Source organism: Hemitrygon akajei, chromosome 7 (genome assembly GCF_048418815.1).
Source record: "Hemitrygon akajei chromosome 7, sHemAka1.3, whole genome shotgun sequence".
Lineage (NCBI taxonomy): Eukaryota > Metazoa > Chordata > Chondrichthyes > Myliobatiformes > Dasyatidae > Hemitrygon > Hemitrygon akajei.
This window is the reverse complement of record NC_133130.1, coordinates 45,692,450-45,711,347: the sequence shown is the minus strand read 5'-3', so window position 1 is coordinate 45,711,347 and position 18,898 is coordinate 45,692,450. Positions and strand designations below refer to the sequence as shown.

General features: G+C 39.9%; 2 protein-coding genes across 5 annotated transcripts in view; one reads left to right on the top strand and one right to left on the bottom strand.

Annotated features, from left to right (window-relative positions):
- LOC140730399 (transcriptional-regulating factor 1-like) overlaps window positions 1-18,898 on the bottom strand; it is a 255,963-nt gene that overhangs the window by 194,285 nt on the left and 42,780 nt on the right. For 3 of the 4 annotated variants that reach the window (XM_073050732.1, XM_073050735.1, XM_073050736.1), the window contains exon 1: window positions 11,878-12,057. The exons of the other annotated variant lie outside the window; for it this stretch is intronic. The gene's annotated coding sequence lies outside the window, so the exon portion shown is untranslated. Of the gene's footprint in view, window positions 1-11,877; window positions 12,058-18,898 lie in introns of those variants that run through there. 4 annotated transcript variants of the gene reach the window in all.
- ubr2 (ubiquitin protein ligase E3 component n-recognin 2) overlaps window positions 14,043-18,898 on the top strand; it is a 229,502-nt gene continuing 224,646 nt past the window's right edge. The window contains exon 1 of the mRNA XM_073050723.1: window positions 14,043-14,131. The gene's annotated coding sequence lies outside the window, so the exon portion shown is untranslated. The remainder of the gene's footprint in view (window positions 14,132-18,898) is intronic.

Here is an 18,898-nt window from a genome sequence, read left to right as displayed (position 1 = left end):
TCTTAATCTCAATATCAATAATCAAGACAGAAATCCTGCAGTATTGGATTAGCTTTGTCAGGGACTTCAGGGTGCAAGCTCATGATTACTGTTACAAAAATGTTTTAATGCAAGCAGCACAGTGATATAAATAGCACTGACTCCCCTATGGAGTTTAGTCCAGCTCAAAAATCAATCATTTTGCTAAAACTTCCAAAGCCTTTCTAGAGCTCTCTTCTTGCCTCCCCCTCCCCCCCCCCCCCCGTTAGTGTTTAAATTGTACACATTTTCTACCCTTTGCTGAATTCTCATCCTAATAGTTTACATAGATTTACATAGCTCAGAGACAGGCATAACTCAATGCAAATCTATGGAAATACATCATCTAATTATTTATCTATCCTTCTTTTCTAGAGCATGGGTCCCTTGCCCAATCACTTCTTGCTGAAAAGAATATCATTTTTATTATCATTATAGTAAATCATATTTGTACCCTTACCAATGAATTCAGTTTTCTTCTATAATCATAATGGAACTGTGCACTGTACATCTCCCAATCAAAATACAGTACAATTCTCTCACCAGAACTACGTTAATCATTCATCTCAGAGACAGATTAAACTAAAACAGCATTCAACTAATGTTAGTACTTATTCATATTTTGAAATTATGATCAAGCAATAGTTTAGAATTTGAAGAAAATTTAGAAACTTAATTCCTAACAGAAAAATCAAACAATCTTAGAAGTTTAAAGCAAGATTTGAGAATTCAGCCCCATCCAAAAAGACTTCAGTAGGAAATGCACAAGATTTAACTTTGAAGTGCAGATAATAACTATCATGCTAATACTAGCTTTAAGTGCAGCAAGAACAAAAATAACATTCAAAACAGCTGAACAGTGGTGTGAACACAAATACATTGGCCAAAATTCAAAATATAGTACGAAGCTGCATAAAGAAAACCAGGAATAGGTGCAGGCCCCTCAAGCTTATCCATGAATCAGTAGATAAAAAATCATCTGAGTCTTCATTCCGTCTTCTTCTTTGGTTACTATGGTCTAACAAATCATCAGTTCAACATTGTGCAGTGATTCCACTGTGACTGTTCTCAAACTGTCAATAAAAGGGGAGAGAGAGAATGGCACTGCAGCAAACATTGGCAGTCAATCACCATTTATTGCTTGTCCCCTCAGCACAAACCAAATTCGAAGCCCCATTCTTAATATCCTGTTTAGCCTAATGGCCTGGTGGCATAGCTGGTTGAATTGCACCACAGTGCCAAGTGTCCAGAGTTCAATCCTGACTTCAGGTGCTCTCTCTGTAGTTTGTATGTTCACTCTGTGACCACACAGGTTACTTCAAGGTACCCTCTCACATAAATGGAGGCTTGATAGTGTGGACTCAGTGGGCTGAAGAAACTGTTTCAGTTACGCATGATTCTATGATTATGACCTCAGTAACAATCTGGTCTTATGTAAGAACAATAGGGACAGGGAGGGGATTGTTGACCAAAACTGGATGTTCATACAAAATTAATTAAGGCTTAACAAATCAATGTCAGGAAACCATAAAGGCCTCTGAAAATTTTAATTTTGCCCTCTGAGCACATACATCTACAAGCAAGGTCAAAAACAACCCTCTAGTCAGCACCTCAAAAGTTCTCTACAGTACATATGCAGCTCTGAAGTGGGTGGCCGGGCCACATTTGCCCAAGACAAAGGATCTTTCAAAATTCAACTACGTAAAAAAATTATCCGAATTGAAAAGAAACTACAGCTCCACACTTGCAATCTAATGGCATTTGCACAATTCCCTGAGCAATATGAAAGAATCCATTACTCAGACATTTCCCTTGAGTTTGCAAGCACACCGATCCAAGATAGATTTTTAAAAAAGATAAAGTATGCGCAGAGAGGATGCAATGTCTTAACTTCAATCGTTTGCTGTTACAAATGTCTTCATTTTCATGACTGAATACAAACTATACATTGGCTTTGATGTAAAAAAAATCCCAAGACTACTAGTATTGATTTAGAAACAACACAGTGACTCTACAAACCAAACTTAATTTCTTCCTTCCTTCCTTTTCTGAAGTCACTGGCCTTCTGCTAGGCAGGATTCCATGGCCACAATTGCCTCATTCACATGCCACTTGCTCACGGGAGCTTTTACAGTGAAAAACTGCAAGCTATATAACTATCTGGGGGGGGGGGGGGGGAAGAGGGGGGATGGAAATTACAGGCAAGCATTATCTTGTTCTCACCAAATGGCCATCACATGCAGAGTTACTGCTGGGTTGAGAGGACAACCACCAGGAGCAGATGCCAAATCAACATTTGTCCTCTCAAACCAGAAATAGCAAACAGAATTTTTACACTGCTCAGATATTTGTTTTTATTTTTTTCTACTTCAATCTGGATGATGGCACAATAAAGTTCAAAGTAAAATTTATTATCAGAGTACATACGCGTCACCACATACAACTCTGAGATTCTTTTTCTGCCAATAAAAATTGTGTATGCATCAGGTTCTAACAATGGGTGAAAAAAAAGCAAACAAAAACAAAGATTTGTTTAAGACTATAAAAATATTTAACTGATCTAATTATGAGATATTTTGTTAAGTGAGAGAACAGTACAATAATTCTTAAACTAACACAATACAAACTCCTTTCATGAAGTGGTGTAAAGAACTAATCAATCTCTAAAAAAAAGCTTGATTGAAGTAATTTGCTAGTCAGTGTGCAATGAAAGGATAGAAATTTATAATTTTTAGCAAAAGAGCAACAGGAAAGAATGAAGGCTCCACACATCTGCCACCACACACAGTTATAGGGGTTGGATCAGAATCCATAAATAGCTTACAGAAGGGAAATGGAGAAGTGTGGGGAATGGGATAAGGAATTCAACTCTGTTAACTCTTTCAGAGAAGCAGAGTGGGTGCTTTGGGCATCCTGGCCAACTTCCATGATACAAGGTTCAAAATTTAATTAGAATGAACCAGTTCCAAAACATGCTACGTTTTCAAATGAGCTCTCTGGAGGTAAACAAATTATTTTACTCATTAGTTTAATCATACTTGTACTGACTGATGAAATACAACCCTGCTATAAATTCTTAAGAATTATAAATGCTGCATATTATCCCACATTTTAAAACACATATGGTAACGTGTAATTTCATTGAGCCCGATCAGGCAACAGTGCAAGAAATCTTTGCTGGAATCACTGAAAAGTAAAAATAAAATTGCATATGGCCTATGAATTGACTGAATTTCTAACACAATAAATACCAAAACACAGCCTGAAAGATAGCTTTACTTTTCAGCATAATTTACCTGCTGCATATTTTGTACCTTTACCAAAAAATCTCTCACACCTAATGTTACCCACAGAAGGATTAAGTCTGGTTTAGGATGGTGTTGGTGAATCTCAGCGTCTTCTGGTTGGTGGTCAATGAAACACACAGAACAACTAAATACTTTATTATTCACTCATTTTTGGTAAACGATCGTCGCAAGCAATAGCCTACAACTTCCCTTTGGACTTGGAAGCAATTCGATAAGGCAGAACTAAGGCAAGGAGAGGCTAGACAAGGCAACAGGCCCTTGGCCGAGAGCGAGGAAGACCCAAGGTTTGATCAACTTAAGCACCAAGCCATATCCAAAAGGTCAGGTACAAGCCAAATCGAAGCAGCAGGGTCCAGGCCCCAGAGCATATCAAAGCAACTGAATTTGATGTTCGAACAATAAATTAGGCAGCGGGCCAGATTGAAAAAGTCAGGGTGTCAAGGCCCAAGGCGATACATGGACTGGTTCACTGCTTCACCCTGTGCTGAACTAAGGGTCTGTGGATGGACTCTCTTTGTGGACTTCAATTCAGAACGCTATTTGCTTGTGTTTAATGTGTGATGTGTTTTTTTTCCCTCTGCACATTGTGTGTTTGATTGTCTTTTCTTTTAAAAAAAAAACGGTTCTTTTGGGTTTCTTTGTGGTTGCCTATTAGGAGATGAATTTCAAGGTCGTATAATGTATACATTGATGATAAATGTACTTTGAATTTTGAATAGCTAGTTACATTTACAAACTGACACCAATGACACTGCCATTGATTCTGAGCATTTTTCTGATCTACAGAAGTTGTATATTATTCAAACTCACCGTGTTTTAAGCTGTTCGCTGTTGAAAATGCAGTGATCTTCCCAAAATTCCCAAAGAACAGTGATATCAAGGATTAACTTGTATGTGTAATCTTGAAAGAGATAGAAATGTAGTGTGGGAGTGAAATTATACATCGCTTAAGTTAAAATAATAAACAATGAAGAAGGACCCCAATGGGAACTGACACCAAATTTTCCCCAGAGGAAAAATTGTTCTGTGACTTCTCTATCAATGCATTTATTTTAAAACATGAAATGAGACAGTAACCGTAACGTTGAGGCCCAGTAACCAAACATGAGATCCTGTACTACCTTGGAATATAGACAGCTGAGACTATACACAACCAACAGCTGTTTAAACCCATGAACTGTAAATTTACATTACACAAACATTTACAGCCTTCAGTCAAACAAACCATTTCATTCTCAACTTCCAGTAATCTTAACATATAAACTATCAGAAATAATCTTAAAAGCAAACAGTAAAAGCTACTAAAAATACTCTAACACTGGAAAATGTAATGCCACTGTTGCTTATACCCGTGTCAGCATCAAGTAGTGAAATGCCGATGTTATGCACTTCCTGGTGTGTGCCAGTAAAGTGCCTTAACCTTCAACTTCACAATAAACTATGAATGTATCAATATAACACCGTCAACAAATAGCACTGGATATCAAGTTATGAGGACCTATGTGTTAAGAGCCTACACTGCAAGAAACTCTGCCAAAACTAGATCATCATAGCCATTACACAGAAACTGGTCTTCCCCCATGAAATTCAAAGGGCTTTGAGCCCAACTCCCAGAAGTAGGCTGATTTATTACTTGGTAGCTTTCAAGATTTTTTTTCCGAATCAGATTTTCGACAAGACTTTCTCAGTCAAACAGCTTGAAGAACTTTGGTTGCGTAGTCGAAAAATGTGCAACCTTTCCTTAAGACTGCTGCCTACACCCATCCAGCAATTATTCACAACTATTAGCATAAGATGATGCACACTATGACAGACAGCAGGCACAAAAAATATAATGCAGTTTCGTGGAACCAGGCAAGAATAGCTTTAATATTGAGTTCTACAAAAGTAACAATATCCTGGAGCTCTTCAAGAATTGATTCAGTAAGACACATTTAAGAGCCAGTCACATTTAAAGCTTTTAAATAAAAGCTTATGGTTTGAGGATAATTAATTTGCTTGGAGAAAGCAATGCCTATAGAACACACAATAAAAAAGCAGAGGTGAGTGAATATTTTCCTGTATGCAGGTATGCAGTGAGGTGCCTTAAGACAAAGGGTAATGGATATATTCTGTTTTGTGCAGGATAGGTTACAGCTGATGACAAGTTGGAGATGAACAATTTGAAATTAGTAAAGACTGAGTTTATGAAAGCGTAGATAAAGATTACAGGATCTGAAGTAGGGAGGAGCAGGAAGTCGGATTTGAAGTTCATTTCTGGTTGAACAAGACTTAAAATGCAAAAACTGAACACAATTGACTTTAACAAATAGATGGCAAAATGTTGGAAAGCAGGGAAACAAAGTCCATGGCAGCAACTAATTTTGTTTTCGGTCACCTTGAGTTGAAGGAACACAGATGAATCATTCAGAATAAATTTGCTGAAGCGTGTATTTGAAAAAAAATTCAATTTCCCCATAGATTCTACAAGCTGGGTCTTTAAAGTCATTCTCAGGTTTTGAGTTTTGTTGCAGTTAGGTTCACAAGTCCAATGCATCTGCCAAGTTGAGTACGTGCTGCACCCTGAACTACCATTTGGATTTTAAACACGTGTGAACGATAGATGTTACTTCTAAGCATACAAAGCCACAAGTCATCTAACACTCAGCTGAATCAATGTAAAGTAGGCACTACATTGGCATAGCAGATAGTACGACACTATTACAGCATTCTGGATTTCGGAGTTCAGTTCTGACGGGTGCTGTTCTGTAAGCAGTCTCTCTACATCCTCGCCGAGGAATGCATGGGATTTCCCTGGGTACTCCCACAATCCAAAGACATACCGAATAGGTTAATTAATCATTGTGAATTGTCCTGTGATTAGGTTAGGGTTAATCAGTGTTGTGGGGTAGTTAGGGCGGCATGGCTCGAAGGGCCAACTCTGTGCTGTATTGCAAAGTAAATAAATAAATTAAAATCCTTAAGTATTAACACACAACATTCATGATCCCATTACAATCTTTAAAAATGAATGAAATGCCAAAACTGATATTACGTTGTCCTTTTGTGAAAATTCACAGTTTAACGAGATCATGTGTCCCAGCAATATATAGCTAAAAATATACAACATAATGAAAAACAACAGTGACAATATTGCCATTAGAATAGATTTTAAAAAAACAAGCAAACTGAAAGAGAAAATTCTGTTATGTAGCGGTCAGGGCAGTACATAACCCATTTGTTGCTTTCTGCAACATTTGTATGCTAATATTTATGCTAACTCAATGACAAGAAAGCTAAACTTAAAATAAAAAGATTACTGCAATAAACCCACAGCTCCCTCAACAATCCATTTCAACTGTAATGCCAAAACTAATGAAAATGAATATATAATTAACACAGCCAATTTACTGTAAACTATCAATTCAAACAGAAGAATACAGAAGAATGAGTATTAAGTACAAGCCCAACTTGATTAAAAGCAAAAAAGGTTGAAGTGCTATTACAAATCAATGAGATTTCAAAATAAATAGAATGACAATTAGCACAATGAATATTTCCAATCTTTGTTATCATATTTCAACACAAACTGGGAAGAGTATTAATAAAGAACAGCATACAGTACAACAGATTGCCCCTGATTACCAATACTGTAATGATGTCTTTAAATTGCACACTAATGTCTAATATTAATATACTACAAAGTAATGAATTATCTGAAAAGTGCTTCAAAACACTGAAAGCCTGACAGGGACAATATAAATGCAGGTTCTTTATTGGCACTGTGTGCCCTAATGTAATAGTGGTGAAAAGAAGCAGTGTTTTCAGAAACCACAGGAATTCCCATGTGCCTAAGAAATTTGCTATGACCCCACATTTTGTGGGTTAGTGACAAGAATAGGTCAATTCAAGACATAACAGACTACGCAAAATTCAGAAAAGCATTCATATTTGCTTATTAAACACATCAAAAAATAGTTAGGTATTAAAATCAGTTGTTATCACTTAACTAAAAAAGGTGGACTTACAGTCCATGCTGTAGCCCACAGCTCTGGTGTTTTCCTTGCAGAGTTTGAAAATTCTGCCCATGAGTATCTGGGTTTGCTCCAGGTGTTCAAGGTACTTCCAAAGTGAAACAAGTTTCCCATTGATGAATTGGCTACTTTAAATTCCTCTTTGGTGCAAGTTAACAGCAAAAAGAAAATTAGCACAGAGGATGGGAGGGTGGGGTGGTGGCACTGACAGGGATTTATGCTGCTGCATTGTAGGGAAAGAATGGTAAGGCAATAGGGAGAGAAAGAATGGCATGATGAGGTTGCAACCCTTGAAGATGCCCCCCTCCCTGAACCCATTGTGCCAAATGGCTGCCTTCTGTGCCATTGTAAATATCAGCAGTCCCTTTCCCTGACGTTGTCGTAGTGGAGAGGCTAGTGAGTTTCTGAAATCCTGAGACTGATGCTGATGGTGTATGGAGTTTAGCCATCCGGTGCTTAGCTCCTGGAAGGGTCACCCAATACAGGGACTTTCCAGACAAAGAGCAACCCAACCAAGACCTGAACGGTGGACCTGGCAAAAGATGATGACTCATTACAATGGCAGTAAAGGCAGAGGAAGGCTGCAACAGAGAAGGATCCCGAGTTGTTTTTCATTCCATGCCACTAGACCCTAACCTGTCAAGGGTTGGATGGTCGCTGCCTATGCATCAGCTTCCTCATGTTACACAAAGTCACGTACATGCAATCTCCATTAAGAGAATGTATCCTAACATTATCAGAATATGTGGTTTGCAGGTCCAGCCACCTGAGAACCCACCAATAGGCAACCCCTTCAGAGATCTCCCCAGGACGATAGCTACAGTAAGCAGTCCCACAAGTCAAATAGCTGCTTTAAAAAAAACATGTAACCTATTATAATCATGGACAGCAATCCAGGATGCCACAAAGACTATATATAAATCTCAAACCCATAACCATTACCCTGAAGGGCAAGGACAGTATGCATACGTAAATATAAACCCATCCAAAGTCACACACCTTTGTGGTGTGTAAATGTCATGGTACCTTTACAGTCACTGGATAAATGAAATAGAATTCACAACAGCAATATGGCAACATATTCATGATCTCAAGTCAACAACAGTTTCACAGGCAATCAGGCAATGATGTGTTCAAAATTTTCCCTGACCCTTCTCCACATCAGCTATCCACACCAAAGTCCTTTGCCAGTCTGTGGTTAACATAATTACAGTGCAAACAGTAAAAAGCACAAACTAATTTGCCTACACCAATACAAAGGAATGTACAGTAAGTGAATTACAGTTGTGTGAATATCCACTTGGATTGCAGCTGTATTGGAGGACATGTGGTGATGCATAAACAAAATGCTTCATAAAAGACTAGCAATTTGCTGGAGAAAGGCTAGGAGAAATGAGGTAAAGCAGCATTTGTGAGGGGAAGGAGCTGCTGATGTTTCAAATCAAAACAATGTATCAGGACTCAAATAGCATCTTCAGTCTGTGTCTCCTTAAATACAGTACAGAACTTGGATACAGTTAGAGATTAGAATGTTCTAAGTAATGGTGGAAAGGACTTCACGGGCACGACAGAGAGAAATTTTCTTATCATGGGGTTGTGCAAATAGGACCCAAAACAAAATTAATTTACAATCAAGTATCTGCAATGAAGTGTAACAGGGAAACATCTTGAGATTGAGTATGGCACAACACTCACATGACTTGCCATATCAGTGCCTAAGAAAAACGTGGTAAACTGCGTCAATGACCATCATTCCGTAGGAATTACATCCACTCTGATGAAATGCTTTGAGAGATTGGTTATGAAACATACCAGCTACTGCCTTAGAAGTGACTTAGATCCATTCTGATTTGCCAAATGTCAGAACAGGTGAACAGTGGAAGCCATTTCATTGACTCTTCACTTAATCCTGAAACATTTGCACAGTGAAGATGCATCAGGATGATCCTCATTGACTACAGCTAGGCATTCAATATTATCATCTCCTCAACCAATCAATAAGCTGCAACCCTTGGTAAGCCTCAATACCTTCTTGTGCAATTGGATCCTCAATTTCCTCACTTCCAGACCTCAGTCAGTTTGGATTGGCAACAACATCTCCTCCACAATCTCCATCAGCACAGGCACACCACAAGACTGAGTGCTTAACCTCCCTGCTCCATTCACTTTATACTTATGACTGTGAGACTAAACACAGCTCCAATGCTCTATTTAAGTTTGTCAATGACACCACTGACATTGGCCAAATCAAGGGTGGTGACAAATCAGCACACAGGAGGGAGAATGAAAATCTAGATAAGTGGTGCCACAACAACAACCTCTCACTCAACATCAGCAAAACCAAGGAGATGATTATTGGCTTCAGGAGGAGGAAACCAGAGCCAGTCTTCATCAGAGGATCAGTAGTGGAGAGGGGCAGCAACTTTAAATTCCTCTGTATTATCATTTCAGAGAATCTATCTTGGGTCCAGCATGGCAGCACCTCTACTTTCTTAGATGCTTGTGAAGATTCGGCATGCCAACTAAAATTTGGACAAACTTCGAAAGATGTGTGGTGGGGAGTATATTGACTGGATGCATCACATCCTGGTATAGAAACCCCAATACCCTGTAACACAAAACCCTACAAAAATTAGTGGATATGGCTCAGTCTATCATGCATAACACCCTCCCCGCCCACCACTGAGCACATATACACGATGCACTGTTGTAGGAAAGCAGCATCCATCAAGGACCCACCCAGAACATGTTCTTTTCTCACTGCTGCCATCGGGAAAGTGTTACAGGAGCCTCAAAACCCACATCACCAGGTTCAGGTACAGTTATTACCCCTCAAGCATCAGGCTTGCGAACCGAAGGAGATAACTTTACTCACCCCATCACTTAACTGTTCTTACAACCAACGGACTCACTTTCAAGTCGATATTTCAGGCTGAGACCTTTCAGGAGGACTCAGCCCGAAACATCAACTGTACTCTTCAGTAAATGCTGCCTGACTTACTGAGTTCCAACATTTTGTGAATGTTACTTAGATTTCCACCATCTGCAGATTTACTTTTGTCACTCACTTTCAAGGACTCATGTCATATTCTCAATATTTATTGTTTAGTTGTTCATTATTTTTTTCCCCTTTTTTTTTGCATACTGGTTGTCCATCCTGTTGGGTTTGATCCTTTATTGATCCTATTGTGTTTCTTGTACTTAGTGATTGTCCACAATCTCAGTTTTGTATATGGTGGCATATATGTACTCTGATAATAAATTTACTTTGAATTTTAGAGCCAAGTTCAATCCTGACCTCAATGGAGGTTGCACACACTCCCTGTGACTACACTGATTTCCTGCCAAAGGTGAGCAGGTTGGGAGGTTAATTGGCCACTATTAAATTGCCCTGTGTAGTTCAGTGGTCGAACCGGGAGGAAATTATTGACAATATAGGGTGAATGAAAATGGGAATAATGAAGGATTAGTGTGAATGGGTGAGAGTCAGCATGCATTTACTGGGCCAAACCGCCTGCTTCCACACTGTATTTCTCAACAACATTACAAAACTTGTGCAAAATATTTGTCTCTTCCAATTTGAATTTTTGATGGTTGCCTTGACAACTGCGTCAAAGCATATAATCCTGCAAAAATATCGGCAGTACATTTATCAAAAATCTAGTCGAGTCTGTAATCTCAAAATGCGATCACATATTAAAAAATATGGTTTCCTTTTTTAATTCTTTGCATTGCCCATAGGTTAATCCCCACACAAAGGTTCCACGAAAGGACGGGATGCCTTCGGCCAAAGTGCACAACTTTTGCCAGACGTAAGTAGATGCAGGAAAAAATCAACTGAATCAAACCAAATTCACATAAACAGGAACAAATTCACCTGATCGTCTTGCCCTTGGAACGTGCGTTCGCTCAAAATTTAGGGAACCTGTCATTCGTATTTCACCTTAAAAAATTTGTCCCGACCCAGAACACAGCCCAACAAAAATGTTTTTTGGACAAGACTGACGACTTCTGCTTTCAACTCCAAAGAGCTCTAACTCCCCGCCCCTTCCTTGCAGTGTTGCAACAAACACAGTAAAGGCAGATTATAGCTGGGGGGGGGGGGGGGCGGAGGAACGGCAATGAACTTCCTACAACTATCCTTGAAAATGACTTTCTTCTGTGCCAACACGCGTGGGTCATCTAACTTTCTAACCTTTGCAAACATGCACTAAGCTCCTGCACACAATCAAAAACTGTGCGCAAAGGAGCGGCAGCACGGGTGCCTGTGGTTGCAACAGCTTCTTGGCCAAGCCCCTGGCGTCCGGCTCCGCAGCGCGGCGCACAGCCCCGCGATGCGTGTGCTAATGTCAGAGGAGTTAGGACAACCTCACACACCAGCCAGGTAAGTGCACCACCCCTTCGTATACTGCAACTCCAAACAAAGTGCATGTGGACTTTCCTCGCCGCTGCATACCGTCGTACAGAGGAAGAAAATACAACCATAGAAAAAGTCATCTTTTACCATCACCCAAAAATAGCCTCGAATTCTCACCTACCTTTTGCACTCGCATGCAATCCCTTTGCCCCGCTCGTGAATGCAAAGAAACGGTGACAAGAGCCAACCTGAGAGCTGCTAGTTTATTTCTGCGTAGTGCAAATTATTGATTTTCTGCAAAAAGTTTCCCTTTCGATGACTCCCCTGTCTCAGCCGCGACACTTTAGCCTTTTACAGTAGGACGCGTTGCATCCTGTAAACAGATAACACTACGCGCCATGTTCAGCAGAATGTAGTGCCCCGTCGCAAAGTTTGCCTTTTAGTCGCTAAATTGGAGTGACTGGCGTTCGAGGTTAGCTATTCCGATTCAAAGTTTCTGCCAACTGAACAAGAAAGTTCCCAGGGTACTTGTCTCACTTACAGTTAGTAGCACAAAGATGAGGGGGGGAAAACCTCCGCCGGGATGTCGGGGTCAGGACTTCGCATGCAAAGCAGGAAGTAAGGTGGCCAGGCTTGCCTCGTCTCAATACATTGCAACATCTCCACACTGCCCAGGCATATTCAACCCTCTGGGTCCCGGACACAAAAATAACTCAATTATATGATCGAATATCTGCATTGATACTGTTTAATACAGTGGATATATTTTATGGACTGTGGCGTCTCCAGCAAAGTCTGCATTTATTGTCAGTTCCCAATTACTCTTGAACTGAGTCACTTGTTAAATCATTTCAGAGGGTAATTTGGAGTCAACCGTCTTGTTCAAGGTTAAATATTGTCAGATCAAACAAGGACTGCAGATTTCCTCACTCTGAGGATATATGTGAACGAAGTGTTTTTTGCCACTCTAGTAGTTGAAATCACTATCACGTGAGATGTATTTTCAGGTAAACATTTTACTCACACATATCCACAGAATGAAGGAAATCTGCAGTTCTTGTTTGACCGCTTACACATTTCTGTATTTATCTGTGCTTTATAAAGCATGGGATACCCAGGATCTGGCACCCATTTCAGGTGAGAAACCTTTCTGTTGGGCTCAATGGGATTGAAACTCTCAGGTCAACACCAGCTACTTAAAAGATGTGGCCAGCAATCTAGCAGAAGGACAAGAGGGAAGAATCAGACAATCAAAGTAAAGCATAAACCCATCCATGCTTGGGATCCAGAATTAGGGTTCAGAGCAGGTCCTTGCAGGGCTTTGATGGAACATTATGGAATTGATGGTTTTGTGGCAAAGTTTGCAGATAATACAGATAGGTGGAGGGGTAGGTAGTGCTGAGGAAGCAATGCGATTGCAGTAGGAACTTAGACAAATTGGAAGAATGGGCAAAAAAGTGGCCGATGGAGTACAGTTCGGAAATGTATGATAATGCATTTTGGTAAAAGGAACAATAGTGTGGACTATTATCTAAATGGGGAGAAAATTAAAACATCAAAGGTACAGAAGGACTTAGGAGTCCTCGCGCAAGACTCCCAAGAGAGGATCTGTGGTAAAGAAGGCAAATGCAATGTTGGCATTTATTTCAAGGGGAATAGAATATAAAAGCAAGGAGATAATGCTGAGCCTTTATAAGACACTAGTCAGGCCGCACTTGGAGTACTGTCAACAGTTTTAGGCTCCATATCTCAGAAAGGTTGTGCTGTCCAGAGGAGGTTCATGACGATGATTCTGGGAATGAAAGGGTTAACATATGAGGAGCGTTTGGCAGCTTTGGGCCTGTACTCACTGGAATTCAGAAGAATGCGTGGGGATCTCATTGAAACCTACCGAATGTTGAAAGGACTAGATAGGGTGTATATAGAGAGGATGTTTCTTAAGGTGGGGGTATCCAGAACTAGAGGGCACAGCCTCAAAATTCAGGGATGACCTTTTAAAACAGAGGTAAGGAGGAATTTTTTTTTTAGCAAGAGAGTAGTGAATCTGTGGAATGCTTTGCCACAGACTGCGGTGGAGGTCAAGTCCATGGGTATATTTAAGGAAAAAGTTGATTGTTTCCTGATTGGTCAGAGCATCAAAAGATATGGCGAGAAGGCAGGTATATGCGGTTGAGTGGGATCCAAGATCAGCCATGATGAAATGGCGGAAGAGGCTCGATGGGCTGAATAGCCTAATTCTGCTCTATTGTTTTATAGTTTTATGGTCTAAGGCCTGGTCCATCTCTAGCTTTAGATGTTGATATATAAAAAAGGTGCTACAATATATGACCTAAATTGATTTTGTAGTAATTAAGAATGGATGAATGAATTAAAGACCAACTGCACATACCATAGACAGATGTGTTCCAGTCAGAAGGAAGGACAAAGATGGCAAGGTAAGAGAACCTTCAATGTCAAGACATGTGATGAATTTAGTCAAGAAGATAAAGAAAGTATGTAAAGTTTAGAAAGCTAGAATCAAACAGAGCCCTTCAGGATTATAAAGAAGCTAGAAAAGAACTCAGGAAGGGAAATAGGAAAGCCCGAAGGGACCAGGAAAAGTCCTTTGCAATAAGGATTAAAGAGAATCCCAAGGCATACATACATCAGGAGCAAGAGGATAACTAGGGAGAGGGTGGGACCACTCAAGGATAAATGGGGGAACATTTGCTTGGATGCAGAAAATGTGGATGAGGTCGTTAATGAGGACCATACCTCAGTATTTACCAAAGAGAAGAGCGTGAAGGGTAGGGATATCCGTGAAGAAATTATTAGTAAGCTAGGGCATTGAGGTAAAGGAGGAGGTAATGTTGGGTCTCCTGAAGAGCATGGTTAAGTCCCCAGGGGTTGATGGGATATAATAACACAAAGCATGCCCTTCCAGCCCAAATTGTTGAGCCACCTAGTAACACACCTAACCCTAGCCTAATCATCAGAAAATTTACAATGACTAATTAACCTACTAACCAGTACATCTTTGGACTATGGGAAGAACCAAAGCACCTGGAGGAAACCCTCCCCCCACCTCCTGCTCTGACTTCTTATCTTTATTTCCAGTTCTGATAAAAAGACTCAGTCCAAAATGTCCACTGTTTACTCTTTCCATATATGCTGCCTGCACGAATGAGTTCCTCTGGTATTTTGTGTGTGTTGCTTGGATTTCCAGCATCTGCAGATTTTCTTGAACCTGGTTGAGTTTTTTGAAGAGGTGATGAAGATAGAGCTGTGTTGTTATCTACATGGATTTTAGTAAGTCATTTGACAAGGTCCCTCATGGGAGGCTCATCCAGAAGATTAAAATGTATAGGATCCACGGTGGATTGGCCATTTGGATTCAGAACTGGCTCACCCACAGAAGATAGAGCACAGTGGTTGATGAGGCTTACTCTAGATGAAGATCTGCGATTAGTGGTGTCTGCAGGATTAGTACTGGGACTTCTGCTCTTTGTTATGCATATAAATGATCTGGATGAAAAAAAGAGATGGATGGGTTAGTGTTTGTAGATGATATGAAGATTGGTGGTGTTGTAGGTAGGATAGAAGACTAGCAAAAAATACAGTGATCAGTTGCAAATATGGGCAGAGAGATGGCAGACGGAGTTTAACCTGGCCAAGTGTGAAATGATGCAGCTTGGTAGGTCAAATTTAAAGAGACAGTACACTGTTAAGGGCAGGACCCTTGACAGCGTGGATGAGCAGAGGGATCTTGGGGTCCGAATTCATAGCTCACTGAAATTGGCTACCCAGTTTGATAGGGTGGTAAAGAAGGCATTTGCTATGCTTACCTTTATTAATCGAGGCATTGCTTTCAAAAGTCAGGATGTTATATTGCAGCTTTATAAAATTCTAGTTGGGCCACATTTGGAGTATTGAATACCATTCTGGTCACTCCATTATAGGAAGGATGTTGAGGCTTTGAAGGTGTAGAGGAGGCTTACCAGGATGCTGCCTGGATTAGAAGGAATGTGCTATAACAAGTGGTTGGGCACACTTAGGTTGTTTTCTCTGGAATGGTAGAGGCCGAGGGGAGAACTAATAGAGGTTTCTAAGATTATGAGGGGAATAGATAGGCAGATTGTATCTTTCTCCCAGGGTTTAAATGTATAATACAAGAGGACATGCGTTTAAGGTGAGAGGAGGTAGTTTCAAAGGAGATGTGAGGGGTAAATTTTTTTGTTTTTTTATACTGAAGATGGTGGGTGCCTGGAATGCACTCTCTGAGATGCTGGTACAGACAGATACATTAGGAATGTTTCAAGAAACATTTTGATAGGCACATGAATGTGAGGGAAATGGAAAGATATAGACTTTGTGTAAGCAGAAGTAATTAGTTTAATTGGCTATTTGGTTACTAATTGAATTGGTTCAGCACAGCATTGTGGGCTGAAGGGCCTGTTCCTGTGCTGTACTGTTTTATGTTCTATGTAATAACTGTGGTAAATAAATGCAAAGGCTTATCGGGGTTTTTTTTTATTAAAGGTTACAGAGTCAAAAAAATTATATCCTTGAACAGAAATGCATCCTTTGGCCCAACTAGCAACTAAAGTGTCTTCCTGAGCCAGTCCATCTGCTTACATTTGGCCTATATTCCTCTAAACCTTTCCTATCTATGTACAGTACCTGTCTGCAAACACTGAAATTTACCTGCCTCAGCTACTTACTCTGACAGCTCGTTCCATCAATCTGAAAAATGCACATCTTAAGTCTTCTTAAAATTTTTACCCTCACCTCTTAAACCTATGTCCTCTGGCTTTAGACTCCCTCTACCTTGGGGAAAAGACTGACCATTCACCTTATACAGTATGTGTCTCTCAAGACTTTATAAACCTCTACAAGGTCACTCTTCAGCTTCCTTCACTCCACAGAAAGCAGTCCAAGCCTATCCAGTCTTGGCAACATCCTTGGGAGTCTTTTTCTGCACCCTCTCAAACCGAATCGCATCGTTTAGCTTTTTTAAAAAAGAATTTCTGGCAATTGTTTTAATATTTCCCTTCAGCATACTGACTGTGTATTTAAAACATGGATTATTAACTCTGATCTTGGGGCTCTCCAGCCACAAATTAATTGTTTTTGTAAAATCCACCGATTTGCATTGTATGTAATACTCTTATATGCCTGACCACTTAAAAGTAATTGTCTGCTAAGTACATTTTCACAAATGTTTCGGTCCTGAGAGAATTAAAATTCTGAAATATTCATAGTCATAAACAACACACACACAAAATACTGGAGGAACTCAGCAGGTCAGGCGGCATCTATAGAAGGCAATGAACAATCATCTATTTTGGGCCAAGACCCTTCATAAAGGAGCAGAAAGGAAAAGGGCAAAAGGCAGAATAAAAAAGGTTAAAGGGGAGGAGTACAGGGAGGAATACAATTGGTGAATTCAGGAGAGGGGGAGATAAAAGGCAATGATATGAGAAACTAGGAGGTGATAGGTGGAAGAGGTATTGAGCTGAAGGAGGAATCTGTTAGGACAGTAGACCATGGAATAAAAGGGAAGGAACAGTTATTACCCAACAACCATCAGGTTCCTGAACTGTCGTGGATAACTTCACTCAGCACAACTCTGATTCCACAACCTACAGACTCACTTTTGAGGACTCTATAATGCATGTTCTCACTTTTATTGGCACAAAATGTCTTTTACACATTTGTTACATGTCAATTTGGTTATGTATAATTTTTTGTAAGTTCTACTGAATTTCTTTATTTTCCTGTAAATGCCTGCAAGAAAATGAATCTCAAGGTACATTAATCGGGCATGGCAACCGAATTATGCCAAGCAACTGAATGCACATCATTTATCTCTAATGATCATCGAATTTAAATATTTTCCTGTCAAAATAACTATGCTAGTTCCTGTCATGGTATTTCTATCACTTTGTTTCCTGCTCTTAAAACAGATCCTATTTTGTCAATTAAATTTGTTTTCCTTCAGTCAGTATTGTTTGCTGTGAACCCCTATATTTTTAACTTCCACTTTATTAAAAGTATATTTACAACATTGCTAATGAAGTTGACAATTCTGGGAACACAGAGGCAGGTAGGTAGGCCTCTGCATTTGAGTGGTGTCTCTCTCTCTTTTGATGATGTCAGAGGATGTTACCATGGTTCTGCATTTATAGATCGGAAGAATGCATTTATGGATTGTGGACTTTTTCAGATCTTGGTTTTTATATTCCGTGTTTTTGCGTGTTCCTTTCCTTTTTCTTGTACGAGAGGAGGGAGTTTGGGGTTTGATGCTCTTGTTCCGTTTGGTTAGAATTTTTTGTGCAAGGGAGGAGGGTTTGGGGGATTGATGATCAGGCTCCCATACTTTTTTGTGTGGGGGTGTGTTTGATATTTCTCTCAAAATGACTTCCATGGTTTTTCTTTTTTTCATGGCTATCTGGAGAAGACAAAACTCAGTTGTATATGGTTACATAATTTGATAATAAATGAACCTTCAAATTTTGTTTTAAAAGCTTTCTCAATCGCAGTAAAAGTTTATCCACAGAATCCCCTATTCACATAGGTCAGAAAGACCAAAATTCAAACTGGCAGGTAAGGTAATCCATTGTGAATACAAACAAATGTTAAAAAATACTGAGCAAGAAATGTTGCATACATCACTATCCTCAAGAGGCCAATGAGTGACTGAAGTAAAGAAAGTGAGGGAGAGAGAAGAGCTTGGGATGCAGCATAGAGGAAGCAACCAAAAGAAAATGATGTGGGCTGCATGGGTGTGCATTGGCATATCTTTGTAGATGGGTGTGCATATGCAACACTGAGTCTACACAGAAGAATTTGGTTTCCATTCATCTGGGTTTCTGCCATTGGAACAGGCCCTCCCTTCATAAAGTCCTGATGTCAGCTGGTGTGCAATAGCCACTATATATTTAAGAAATAAGGTATCTTCCAATGTTTGTGACCAGAGTAGTAGTCATCCATGACCTGAGGGGGTTGCCTGAGATAACAAAGATATATCATAGAACATTGAACATAGAAAATCTAGAGCACGTTCCAGGCCCTTTGTCCCAAAATGTGTGCCAACCATGTAACCTACCCTAGAAACTGCCTTGAATTTCCATACCGCATAGCCCTCCATTTTTCTAAGCTCCATGTATCTATCAAAGAGTCTCTTAAAAGACCCCATTGTATCTGCCTTCACCACTGTCGCA